This window comes from Bubalus kerabau, chromosome 15, assembly GCF_029407905.1.
Source record: "Bubalus kerabau isolate K-KA32 ecotype Philippines breed swamp buffalo chromosome 15, PCC_UOA_SB_1v2, whole genome shotgun sequence".
Lineage (NCBI taxonomy): Eukaryota > Metazoa > Chordata > Mammalia > Artiodactyla > Bovidae > Bubalus > Bubalus kerabau.
In genome coordinates, this window is record NC_073638.1 from 77,666,365 (window position 1) to 77,680,165 (window position 13,801).

At 38.8% G+C, this 13,801-nt stretch overlaps 1 protein-coding gene across 3 annotated transcripts in view; it reads left to right on the forward strand.

Moving 5' to 3' along the window:
- Positions 1–13,801, forward strand: part of CSTPP1 (centriolar satellite-associated tubulin polyglutamylase complex regulator 1) — a 210,219-nt gene that overhangs the window by 72,000 nt on the left and 124,418 nt on the right. The window lies entirely within an intron of this gene.

Here is a 13,801-nt window from a genome sequence, read left to right on the forward strand (position 1 = left end):
CACAGCCAAATAAATGTTGGCAGAGGGGAAAGACCCCTGTTACACAGAGACAGGAAGTTTGGCGTCCTGTCACCTTTAGTAACGTGAAAAAAATAGGAAATGTACCTGGTGAACGCAGTGGGCTAGCTATAGAGGTTTCTGGGCCGCCTGTCTGTCTGTTCCTAGCTGCCTACAGTAAAACGTGTGGGCTTCCCTGATAGCTCAGTTGGTAAAGAATCCTCCTGCAATGCAGGAGACCCCAGTTTGATTCCTGGGTTGGGAAGACCCCCTGGAGAAGGGATAGGCTACCCACTCCAGTATTCTTGGGCTTCCCTTGTAGCTCAGCTAGTCAAGAATCCTCCTGCAATGAGGGAGACCTGGGTTTGATCCCTGGGTTGGGAAGATCCCCTGAATATGGGAAAGGCTACCCACTCTAGTATTCTGGCCTGGAGAAATCCATGGACTGTATAGTCCATGGGGTCACAGAGTCGGACACGACTGAGTGACTTTCACTTTCACAGTAAAATGTGAGAGAGATAAGCTAAAGAAATGAACTATTTTGTTTTCAAGTAGAATTTAGAGGAAATACAGAGAGCATGGGTAGTGTTTCCAACCAGCAAAAAGTACTCAAAGTAAGAAAGTGCCTCAGGGCAAAGACCAAATCCAGAGTGCTATCAGAAAAATGTGGTCTTAGAGTAAAGAGGTACTGTTTGTTAACACCTCAGATTTCAAGGTGGAGCCTCTTAGACTGTTTCAGAAGACCTCATAAGAAAATCCAAATAGGGCCTGCCTCAGGGAGATTTGGGTGTATAGCTTTTGTCTGATGAAGTAAACTCCAATTAAGGTAATAGAAAAACCCATGTTTTTAAGAGAATTGTATTGGTGGAAGTGCCACCAGTTTGGACTCAAGAAGATAGAGATAATACAAAATAAAAAAGTTACCTTTGGACCCCTAGACTTCAATGGACAGGAAGTAAGCCAAGAAAGCTACTCAGCTACAAACTGAAACTGTTTCATGGCGATGAAAGTGTGATTCAGAAGATGGAACCAAAAGCTCAGAGCACAGAGTCAAAGGCCACAGAACATCATTACCGGGAAGAAGGATTGGGCCCAAATCAAGGAAATAAGACCTGTGCCTGGATGGATTTCAGAGCTGCAACGGACCAATGACTACATCCTCTCCTCCTCCCTGTTTTTGAATAGAAGTCTGTTGTGGTTATCCTATGCCTGTACCATCACTGTACATACTAGATGTAGGGGAGCATGTATTAGTAACTCATCTCCTTGGTGTACAGGTGTTTAGATGAAGAACCAGACTCAAGGAGCCATACCCAAGAAATTGTACCGAAGGAACTTCATCTGGACCTGGTTTTGATTTATACGACAAGATCCTAGGCTTTTGGGTCGACGCTGAAATGGAATTAGACTTTAGGGGTTTCAGAGAGCAGTTGGGAAGAAGGTAAAATTGTGGCCAGAGGGAAACTGGCAGGTTCTATTTTCCAAAGACAGCTGCACCAGTGTCTCCTGTCATCCATTCTGCTACAGAGTGATCTTGCCACACTCCCAACAAAAGGCAGAGTCTGCATCTTTACAGTGATGAACCTTGGCATGCATCTGTAGTCATTCATCGTGCTGGGCTTTTAAGGATCCTTTCAATCTGGGAACTCATGTCTTTCAGTTCTGAGAAATTTTCTTCAATTTTTTCCTTGCCTTCGTTTTCTCTGTTCTTTCAAACATCTTGTCTACTTGCATATACACCCATAGACATGTAGTTTTGTATCAATGGTATTATACTATCCATGCTGTTCTGTATAAAATATTATTTTTCAGATTATATAGGCTGTATGTCTTTTAATATTTATCAGTACTTCCCTGGTGGTCCAGTGGCTAAGACTCCACACACTCCCTCCCAATGCAGGGGGTCCAGGTTCAGTCCTTGGTCAGGGACTCATGCGTTGCAAGTAAGAGTTAGCATGCCACAGCTAAAGATCCTGCATGTTGCAACTGAGAGCTGATGCAGCCAAATAAATAAACAAATAAAGATTTGGGTTTCCCCAGTAGTCTAGTGGTTAATAATTCACACGCCAGTGCAGGGGACACGGGTGTGATTCCTCGTCCGGGAAGAGCCCACATGCCATGAAGCAGCTAAGCCCATGCACCACGGCTACTGAAGCGCGAGTGCCTAGAGCCCGTCCTCTGCAACGAGAGAAGCCGTCGCAGTGAGAAAGCCGTGCACCGCAGCCAAGAGAAGCCCCCCTCCCTTGCCGCAACTAGAAAAAGCCTGCTCACAGAGCAGCGAAGACCCAGTGCAACCAAAAACAAACAAATCTTAAAAAAAAAAAGATTTATCAAATGATATGACATTTAATTTTTATCAATTAGCATGGCATGTAAACATAGCCATTACACCTATATCTATATGTAAAATCTTTAGACCGTTTCTCACACCTGGAAGTGGCCCACACACCAAATAAAAAACTTTTTTAGACTCCATGTCCCAATTTGAACTTCTGAAAATATGGTCACCATATGCTTAGGCATGAGTTAGGGAATGAGCGTGGTGTTTGATGTTCCCCATTACTCTTTTCATAGCTCTCTGTTGCTCGTCCCTCCCTTCTTACATGATGACCCCATCTGAAATGAGTCTACGTAATGGAGAGTAGTTTAGAATTGTGATATTTTATGGAAACAATTATCTCTAATAACTTTTTGTAAAAATCATCTGTTTGTTTTGGAGTCTTAAGCCTAGTGGTGAGGCAGAATTTTTTTTCTTAGGAATCCAGATTTTCTCTTTAATCAGCAAAACCTTTTAATTTGCAAAAGATCAGTTTTGTGCCCCATTGACCGCTCAGTGAAACAAGCAAGTGTTAGAGAGCCCTTGTTTTTTCTTTGCTTGTAAATTCCATCAGGCTAGCCCATTAATTGCAGTGGATGGGAACTGGAGAGCTGTTCATTTGGCAATTAGCAAAGGGTGGTGGAGGAAAGGAAAATACCTTTCTGATATTTCTGCTTAGGAATTTGGGAATTCAGAATTTAGTCATAAACAACTAGATTAATGTGTTTAAATAACTTGAATCACTCTTAAATCCTTCCTTGTTTTGTAACATACTAACAAGATCTTAGAGATAGCTGAAACAGCGGTTGGAAAATTCTGTTGTGGATTTAAGATCCTGGAAAAGCATCATCCATTAATGGGCAGAGTGTTTTGGCGCTAGACAAGCAAAGATGGATTAGCTAATAGAGTGAGAAGTCCCATGTCCTGTGGTTACCTCTCTGCACAGAGGAAGTGTGTAGTTTGTAGGCAAGAGGCAATTGGAGTTTACTGTCTTTGTTTTGCAGGGCTTTTTCCTTTTTTTTTTTTTTTAATATATCATCCTAGAGAGAACAAGAACATTTAGTGGCACTGGATGGTACTAATCAGGAATTTAGGATGTTGACATGAGAGGTTGTTTAAAACAAGACAGAAAAGATTACTTTTTGTCAGCTGCATCATTCCTGGCGAGAGCTTACTAGTTCGCTGCTTGTTTTTTGTTGTCGTTGTTGTTAACCCATTAGAGAAACTAACCACTATGTTAGTTCCGGCCAAATCCTTGTCATCACTGGTCCTAAAAACCTCAGGGGGACCTCAGAGCACCTGGCCATTCTGAAAGCCTCTACTCAGTGATTGATGCGCATCTCTGCAGGCTCCCCAAAGCCCTCCCCGCTTTCCTTGAAGCACCTTCAAGCATTTCTGCATGGCTACCCACTCTCTTCTATTCTATCTCCTCCTCCTGCCTTACTGAATACTGGATTTCCCAGCTCACAACTCTTAAGAAGGAGCTTTATTTCAGAGTAGAAAAGGGCCCCCATATGTGGCCTATTATATCCATATCAACTTGCTTACCCTTTTCAAACAGCTATTGTCTTTTAATAGGGTCTGGCCTGGCAGGGGGAGTCCTTAATTCCTGCCATATAAGAATGGGCAGCTTGAGTTACAGCGAACTGCAGTTTGGTGCTCTGATCAAAAGGCTTCTGTTGTTTTTAGGGTTTCTTTTTTCCCCCCTCTCCTTCCCTCTCTCTCTCTTTCTATATCCTAGGCTAATAATTCAGCACAGCAAGGTCATTACTGGCTTTGAATTGAGAGCTGAGAGTGTTAAATTACTGACCTAGAATAAAACAGATCTGGGGGGTTCTCAGGAAAGATAAAGGGATTCCGGCTAGGAAAGTGCAAGCCCAGCAACCTCACTTCTTAACTATTATTTTTTTTAATCCTCTCTGTCTCCAAAAGTCTTTTCTGGGACAAGGAAAGATCTCCAGCCAGAGAAAGTAGGTTAGGAACTCAACGACGTCTTCTGGGAATTGTGGCCCAGGTGCTAGCCGTTCATGGGGCCTGCGTGACTGTCCTTTTTGTCTCCCCACCTTGTGAATATTCCTCCCTCTTCCAGCTTGCTCCTTGGCCAGATACTGGTCCTTTATCACAGAAGTCAAATATATTTGTGATATGTCAGCAGAAAGATTATATCCCTCAGGGGGATTTCCAACATGTGAAAAGCATACCATTGAGCCCCTAAAATATTTTTCAAATACTGTCTTTAAAAGCTACTTCCATTCCATTTATATTTTGTAAACATTATTTGTCTGGTCCTCACATACTGTAGCAAGAAAAATTTCCTCCACTGTGAACAAATTTGACACCTTCCCTCAACTATATTAGGTCTTCTTGAAGAAAGTCACTTCCATCCCTTTGTGCTTTGCCAAAACTATTACGTCCCATATATCTTTTTTTCACTATTACCTCTTAAAAGCCAGGCACCCTTCGTATCCTCTGGAAAATACTGACTTCCTAAATTTACTGTTTTTAGAAAAGATCCTGAAATCTACTTTCACAGTTTTTCTATAAAGCAAAGTAACAGTAATGAGCTTCCCTGGTGAGTCAGACAATAAAGAATCCACCTAAAATGCAGGAGACCTGGGTTCCATCCCTGAGTTGGGAAGATCCCCTGGAGGGGGGCATGGCAACCCACTCCAGTATTCTTGCTTGGAGAATCCCCATGGACAGAGGTACCTGGGGGGCTGCAGTCCACGGGTCTCAACGAGTCAGACACAACTGAGCAACTGAGCACAGCACAGCAAAGTAATAATAATAGCTAGTGCTCCCTGAATGTGACAAGCATTATACAACAGGCGTTATTGTCAAATTTAATCTTTGGCAACCTTATATGGTAAGCATTCCCGTTGTCACCATTTTACAGATAAAAAAATAGTTGAGGCAAAGAGTGGTTAAGTACCTGGGCCAGAGTCACACAATTAAAAAGTGGTAAGGTGCAGTACAGTGTGCTCCAGACTGCTGCTGCTGCTGCGTCGAGTCAGTCGTGTCCGACTCTGTGCGACCCCAGAGACGGCACCCACCAGGCTCCCCCGTCCCTGGGATTCTCCAGGCAAGAACACTGGAGTGGGGTGCCATTGCCTTCTCCGGTGCCCCAGACTAGTGCTTCTCACACTTCAACGTGTGTATGAATCACCTGGGCATCTTGTTAAAATGAGGAATGGGATTCAGTAGGTCTGGTATGGGGTCTGAGATTCTGATTTCTTAGGGGCTTCTGTGTAACACCGATGCCGCCATCCTTGGCCCACACTTTCAGTAACAAAGCTGTAGTCATTCTTACTTCAGAACCACTCTAAAAATGTTTTAGTTATAACTAAATTTCTCATTCCATCAAGCAATTCTATAAATACACATACTGGGCTTTTGTGTTACATTATTATCATCATCTTAACCAGTATCTTCATTTCTTTACTTTTATTGTGGTAAAATATATATTACTAACATTTCCCATTCGTATTGTAACAATTCTAAGTCTACATTTCTGTGCCAGTATCTTAACCAGTATCTTCATTCTTTACTTTTATTGTGGTAAAATATATATTACTAACATTTCCCATCCCCATTGTAACAACTCTAAGTCTACATTTCTGTGGCATTAAGCACATTCACATTATTTTGCAGCCATCACCGCCATCCACCTCCAGAACTTTTTCACCTTCCCAAACCGAAACTCTAGCCGTTGAACACTAATTCCCCATTTCCTCCTCCCCTATTCCCCGATAACCACCATTCTGCTTTCTGGCTCTATGAATATGACTGCTCTAGATACTGCATCCCTGGGGAAGGAAATGGCAACCCACTCCAGTATCCTTACCTGGAAAATCTCATGAACAAAGGAGCCCGGAAAGCTACAGTGCCTGGGGTCACAAAAGAATCAGGCAGGCGTAGCAACTAAACAACAAAAGGTACTGCATATAAGTAGAGTTGTACAATGGCGGTCTTTTTGTGACTGGCTTACTTTATTTAGCTTACTGTCCTCAAGGTTCATCCACGTTGTAGCTTGTATCAGAATCTCCTCCTTTTTGAGGCTAAATAATGTTTCATTGTATGCCAATGCCACATTTTGTTTATCCATTCACTAGTCGATGGACCCTTGGGTTACTTCCACTTTTTGGCTATTGTGAATAATACTGCCATGAACACGGGCGTACAAATATCTGAGTACTGCTTTCTTTTTTTTTTTTGACAATAAAGCTGGAAGTGAAATTGCTGGAATATATAGTAATTCTGCCAATATCGTACTTCCTAAGGTACAAGTTTATGTTCAAGGTATTGTTTGTGTCCCTCTTTTTCAAAAAAAGAAAAAGAATTTCTTACTTAAATGAATCTTTAAAGGTTTGGCAGGAAAAGTGAGTTTCAGTATAGATTTCCATTAAGTTCTGTCATCTATAACTGCTTTGTGATTTTCAATCACAAAAAAATATTGAAAATGTCCTTTGTGTTTTAGAAGATTGGTAACTGGTTAAATGATACCAAGTAAAGAATTAGAGAACGGTAGTGTTCTAAAATAAATCAATATTAAGAAGGTTTGTATCACAGAGAAAGTTTAATGAGAATGAATTCAAGACTGAGCCTGACAAACAGGTGTCTGGGGAATGGGAAAATGAAAGTGAAAGTCGTTCAGTCATATCCGACTCTTTGCAAACCCATGCACTATACAGTCCATGGGATTCTCCAGGCCAGAATACTGGAGTGGGGAGCCTTTCCCTTCTCCAGGGGATCTTCCCAGCCCAGGGATTGAACCCAGGTCTCCCACATTGCAGGCGGAGTCTTTACCAGTTAAATTTTTACGTTCTTCCTTTAAGATTTCCTGAAGTAACTCTCCCAGGATCATCAGAGACTTTGTGGTACCCTTTTCTCTGAGGTTTTTAACTAAATGACACATTAGATTCTCATGTGTTTACAAAGCTTTGTGTAAGACCCAACCTACTATCTCGAGTTCTTTCCTCGTGTATCTTTAGAAATAAAATTCTCTGTTGGAAATAAAGTAAATCAAAGTGATATTGGAATCTGATAAGTTAATAAGAAAATTTGAAGGGATATTTATAAAGGTATCAGGAAGAAATGGACTTCTTTCCATCATAGACCACTGAATCATTAAGACTGCTTTAATTATGTATGCCTAGAGCTCTCTCATTTTAGGAGTTCCCAGCTAATGCAAAAAATTTAGAAAGAATGGACTTGAATTTGGAAAGGTGAAAGAACACAAAATAACTTTTACCAAAAGTCAGGAAAATGAGTATTTTAAAAGTATAAATGAGTCAACTAGCAGCTTTTAAAGATAAGTATACATACCAAAAGAAACTGCATTTATTTTCTAAAAAGTAAGACCAACTTTGGAGATAAAACAAGAAATAACACAAAGGAGATAACTCTGGAAATAGTGGTAGTAATGTAGCACAAGACGTGATGAGACGAGATGATAAGCCCGAAGAAAATGGAATCAGCAGCTGCAAGTCTGATGTACGTGATTCTAACAGAGCAAACCCTGCACCACAACTCCCCTTCAACTTTATTTTCATTTTGAATTATGATCAAATCCAAGAAGACTTTGTCCTATGACTAAAGCATTTGTATGAAGCTTTTTTTTTTTCCCCCAGCTTAATTCATATCATCTTGAACAAGAACAAAGGATGATGGTTTGAGAATTACTTGCTGGCTTTGAACCGAGAGAGTTGATAAATGTAATGCCTCCAGCTGTTGAATGGGGTGGAGGAAAGTATTTTTAACATTTAAGGGACCCATAAAAGTAGTGTTGGGTCTTCAGATCTTAATGAGAATAAAAAGATGATAAAGAAAAAAACCTTATCGTGGTAGGCGGGAAATAGAATATTCCTTAAAATGTCATCTACTGTTGTATTGATTCAAAGCTCAGACTTGCAACGGGTGGAGAAAACCTGAAAGGTAAGTTAGTATTGAGTTGAAAAAGCTAAAGAAGAAAACTGACAGAAATTAGATGAGAAATGATTTGCGATCTGGCAGTAAAACAGATGAAAGCTGTTTTGAGGTCCGGAGGCAGAGAGTAAACACACTGTGAGAAGGGAATGGCAGGATGTGTTGAGGGTGACTAAGGAGAGCCCTACCTGAGGCACTAAATTTAACTTCAGTAGCAGAAAAAAGGGCTTCCCCTGGCGACTTAGATGGTAACGAATCTGCCTGCAATGCAGGAGACCTGGGTCGGGAAGATCCCCTGGAGAAGGGAATGGCACCCCACTCCAGTCTTCTTGCCTGGAGAATCCCATGGATGGAGGAGCCTGGTGGGCTGCAGTCCATGGGGTCGCAAAGAGTCAGACATGACTGAGCAAAAAAAGTAGTACAGATGGGATGAGCCTGTTGATAAAAGAGATACAGAGGCTTAAAGATAGAGCCAAAGAGAAAGAAACAACAGATAACAGGTTTAGCGACCACATAAGAAAGTATGTGAGATACAACATGTAGCACGAGGTAAGACACAACAGAAATATTGCCGCTTTCTAAAGAGGAGCATGCTTTGTCCAGAAAATGTCTGGACAGGTAGGAGACATTTCCCCAGAGAAATCATCAAAACAAAATTACTCTGAATTTCAAGTGAAGTTAGACAAGCTCCTGGAAGTTCTGTTATCAAGAACTCTATTTAGAGACCAAGTAGGAATAAAGAAAACTAGAGATCTGTGGTAACTCTTGTTAAAAAATGTCTGTACTACATTACTTGCAGAATATATGGAAGACAGACAGAAATCAATTAGAAGTCAACAACCCTAATACAATGAGTAAATACAGTTGTCTTTTAATTTTTTTAAATCATTCTCCTTATTGTAGACCTACTGTAATGTAGCTAAAATATAAAGTACTCACAATTTTATTTCCTGTTTTTTATCGTATATGAAAAGCATTTTCTAAATTGCTACATTGTCTTTTTATAATTTAAATTTCTAACATGCCATAAAGAGTATGTATTTAGTAATTGTCTCCTGGTGCTCTGTGCATTGATTTCCCGTCCTGAGTTACAGGTATTTGCCTGTTTCTACTGGCATGAAGTAAACAACCATTTTTAAAAGTAATGTTCCTTAATACTTACAACTACAGACAGTAACAGATGTTAATGAATCATCTTACTTCTCCATTAATGCAAGTGAGTAAGGAGTTTATATGCAGTTGGGAGTTTATTGTAACATACCAGGCCTTCAGCAATAAGTTTTGAAGTTGGAATACTTGAAAAGGGAGTTTGCAACATTTTTTTTTAACTCTGGCAGGGGGTCCTTACTGAATTAGAAACAAAGATCCAGTGGAGAGCGGTTTACTTTCTGAGAAGCAGCATGTGAGAATTTGCTCAGTGATCACCCTATGTAGAAACACTCTCCTTTCCCCTTGGCATCAGATGCCCAGGGTGGCACAATCCATGGCTTGAAGTAGATTCTTTCTGCAGTTTGGTGACCGAAGAGCACTTGATGAAGTAAGGGAGGAAAGAAAACTCGGCACTACTTATGCCTCCCATTGCAAAACTTTTCACAGCTCTCGGGGCCTACGAGTTCGTCTCATGAGTTTTTCTCTTCATAATGCAGTTCGATGTGATCTCACTGATATCATGATCTGAAAACTAACTCTGCTACTGAGGATTACTCAGTCAGGCAGGGGAAAAAATAGAATGCTGGTATGAAATGCCAGTGCTGTCTTCAGAGTGAACTGATAAGCTTCCAGTTCAGTGGTTCCGCTCTTGCAGAGATTACTGCTCTCATCCACCACAAGGGCAGCTCAGGTCTCACAGGTTGGTTCACCTGTCCCTAGTCAGTGACTGAAGATCGATTAGTCCCTGTTGAATTTCTTCATCAACTGGAGATTTTTTTGTTTGTTTAGAAGCCAGTGATCTCAGATACTCTACTCCTAATTTAGCTGAGAATGAGAAGATGAAGAGGATGGTGGACAGCCGCCTGCAGCATGGCAGATTTCCATTTTCTGTACTGCTGACACTCACATCTTCCTGCCCAACAGAGAAGAGACCCTGCAGCCAGCTCACCTGATGCGTATCTATGGGCAGAACCTATTCCACACGTACTGTACAGTAAAGACTTGGTTGGATTTCCCTTTGGACACAGAATCATGTTGTTCATTGATTTGTTTCCTGTTGTGAGTATATTGTATATTGAACAATAGGTTATAACAGCCCAGGAGAGAGTTAGAAGTTTTTAGAAATTCTGCAGTAAACTTTTGTGCAGAAATTTCTTTGTAGCACTATGCGAAAGAAATTGGTGTGAGACAACTTCTGCTCAAGTGTGTTGTCTAAACTGCAACATAGGCCAAACTGACATGCTTCACTGACTTCCCTCATCAAGTTGGCCTTGCAGAACTCTATAGCAGAAAAGCAATGGAAAGAAAACATTTAAGGGCTTTAGGCTTCATCTGAATTTCATAAGGCGGGAAAGAACAAATACAGGCATAGTTAGTTCAGGGGACCAAATCATGCCACAGGAATATATCTTTAGGGTTTGGCGACTTTTTGCAGAACAAAACTCCAGTCTGTTAGTCTTGCCAATTTGATAGTGGGAAATATGCCACAAAAGGTTTCTTTTCTATTCCCTCTATAGGGAATATCTTTTTTCCTTCTGCTTCCAGAAACAGTAAAGGGTTACTTAAATCATGATTCTTTCTAAAGTATTTTGGATTTCTGATCTTATTTATTTTTCAGAGGTTGATCTACACCCTATATATTTATCACCTTGGTGTGGCCAGTTTGTTCTGCATAATGGGGTGTGATCTGTTCTCATAGATTGCTTCTTTGATAGATCTGTTTAGGATTTCTTGCAAATAAAACTCATCTCGAAACAGCAAAAGGCAGTTCCAATTCTAACAGAAGATCATATACTCTAATGAGCTAGACTGATTTTAGAGAAAAAAAAAGGAGATAAGTGACTGGCTTAAGAAGAAGGAACTGTTGCAATCCAATTTAACTGTGTAGGTCAAGATTCATTGGCTGTTTTCATTATGAAGAAGAGCAAAGAGTATCTGGAAGATATGAAGTATTGTAGGAGCTTTGAACTTTTGCCTCTTGGCACATTGAACATGAGCTGGAATATTTTAATTTGGTCCTTTTGCTCTTTGCTATTTCTCTATATAGAATGTGAATGGCTATGTATATAAATCTACTATGATTACATTTATATTTAATTCTTTCTTTGGCAGTCCTTCAGTTACTGACTACTTAACCAAAGTAACTTAAATCAGTTCTAACCTTTTGCTTTTTAATATTCAAAATTAAGATATTTATGTGAAATTGATATCATAAATGAATCCTTAGAACTTCTTTAGTTTTTCTGGAGAAAACAGATACCACTTAATAGAAGTCTGTTGACTTTTTTCTATGTAAACAACCTTTGTTATTAAATGAGAAAATGAAATTGTATCAAAACTATTTAACATGCTTACAAATGTCTGGTTATAAAGGTCATTAATTTTAAACAGCTTCTGCTATATTTTTTTGATATGATACTCTAGAATTAATTAAATAGTAAGCAAACAAAATGGTAAAACTGAAATTTAATTAACTTATTTTCTTGTTAAAATCAATTTGAGACATTTGTTCTCAGACAATTTCATTTTAATAAATGTATTTATACCTTTTAGGATTAAAAATTATTCACAAAGATCCAGAGAGTTCCTGAACTTTTTATTCATGACATCTTAAAAAGAAATCATCAGATACGCCTATGAACTGGACCAAAGAACACCTGTATTATGCTAACTTTAGCATAAGAAAGAACAGGAAATAAAAATATATACATCTACCTATTCTTTATTATAGAAAACAAACTTGTAAATGTAGATGAAATGATGTAATTAGGCAGAAAATCACCATTCAGCAAAAGCATCATAATTTTTATTGCTTCTGGCAAGAATTATCATTAGATGCTGAAAGTCATAAATGAAGGTTTGAAGAGTAACAGTATATTTCCCACAAGATACTTACTCATTACAAAGGATGAGTTCACCACTCTACAGTGGGTGAACCTGGCAGACACTGCTTTACCTAAATAATCTAAGTTAATATCACCAGTAATTAGATTAATCCACAGCAAGTGCCTCTTGATATGATGCGCTAGGAAAACTCAGCATCACTTCCGTGATAATCCTGCCAAAAGAGTATAACCTGAACCTAATAGTGAGGAAACATTAGACAAACCCAAACTGGAGTAAAATCTGTACTCTTAAAATGTCAGTGTCATGAAATACAAAGACCCAGGAACTGTTTCCGATTAAAGGAGACTAAAAAGTCATGACAACTGAAGGCAATGTTTTGTCTTGAATTCTCTTTTCCTGTAAAGGAGACATTATTGAAACAGTTGGTGAAAACTTAATAAGGTCTGTAGATTAGATAAAAGTATTATATCAATTTTATTATATAAAATAAGGTGTTATATCAATGATATTGTATTGTTCATTGTACTATTGTTACATAAAGAAAATTACTTATTTTTTAGGAAATACATAATGTGTTTAGGGGTAAAGGAGCATCATGTCCACAAGTTACTCTTGAACAGTTGTGAAATACATATATCTATATATTTATACATGTATGTATGGGTGTGATAGAGAGAGACTGAGAGAGGAAGAATGTTGTAGTGAAAGCAAATATAGTAAAATATTCACATCCAGGTGATCAAGGTGAGGGATATTCAAGAATCTCTTGTGCTATTCTTGTCACTTTTCTGTAAATTTGAAATTGTTTCAGAGTAGAAAAATAAATGAAATCTCAAGGGAATAAAACTAAAAACTTAAAGAAAATGAAAGAATTTACTGAATGAAGTTTAAATAATGGTTTTGGAGAACTCCATTTGAGGCAGGCATCTGGTATACTTTTGCATGCCCTTTTAAGATATTTTTAGGAACTTTTATGTTTGGTTTTACAGGTAAGCTTGAGGACTTTTTTTTTTTCAAAATTTGTGATCCAATTTTATTTATTTATTAATTTTTATTAAAGTATAGGTGACCTACAATATTATGTTAGTTTCAGATGTACAGCATAATAATTCAATATTTTTATAGAGTATACTTCATACAAAGTTATTATAAAATATTGGCTATATTCCCTGTGCTGTACATTGCATCCTTGTAACTTATTTACTTTATACCTTGTAGTTATACATCTGAATCCTATCCATTTATTTTACCCCTCCCTCTACCCTTCTCCCCCCTGCTGCTGCTAAGTCGCTTCAGTTGTGTCCGACTCTGTGTGGTAAAAAAACAAGATCCAACTATTTACTACTCAGAAGAGTATTTACCTTTTTAAAATTAGCAAAAAGATTGAAATTAAGAGCATGGAAAAAAATATGCCAGAGAGCATGGAAAAAATATGCCAGGCAAATACCAATCAGAAAAAAATGCTAATATTGCAGAATTACAACACTAATATCAGACCAAAGTCCTGGACTTTTAAAAAGATCGTAGAATGTTGACTTTCAGTATCACTAGTATGGCTGGCTACAA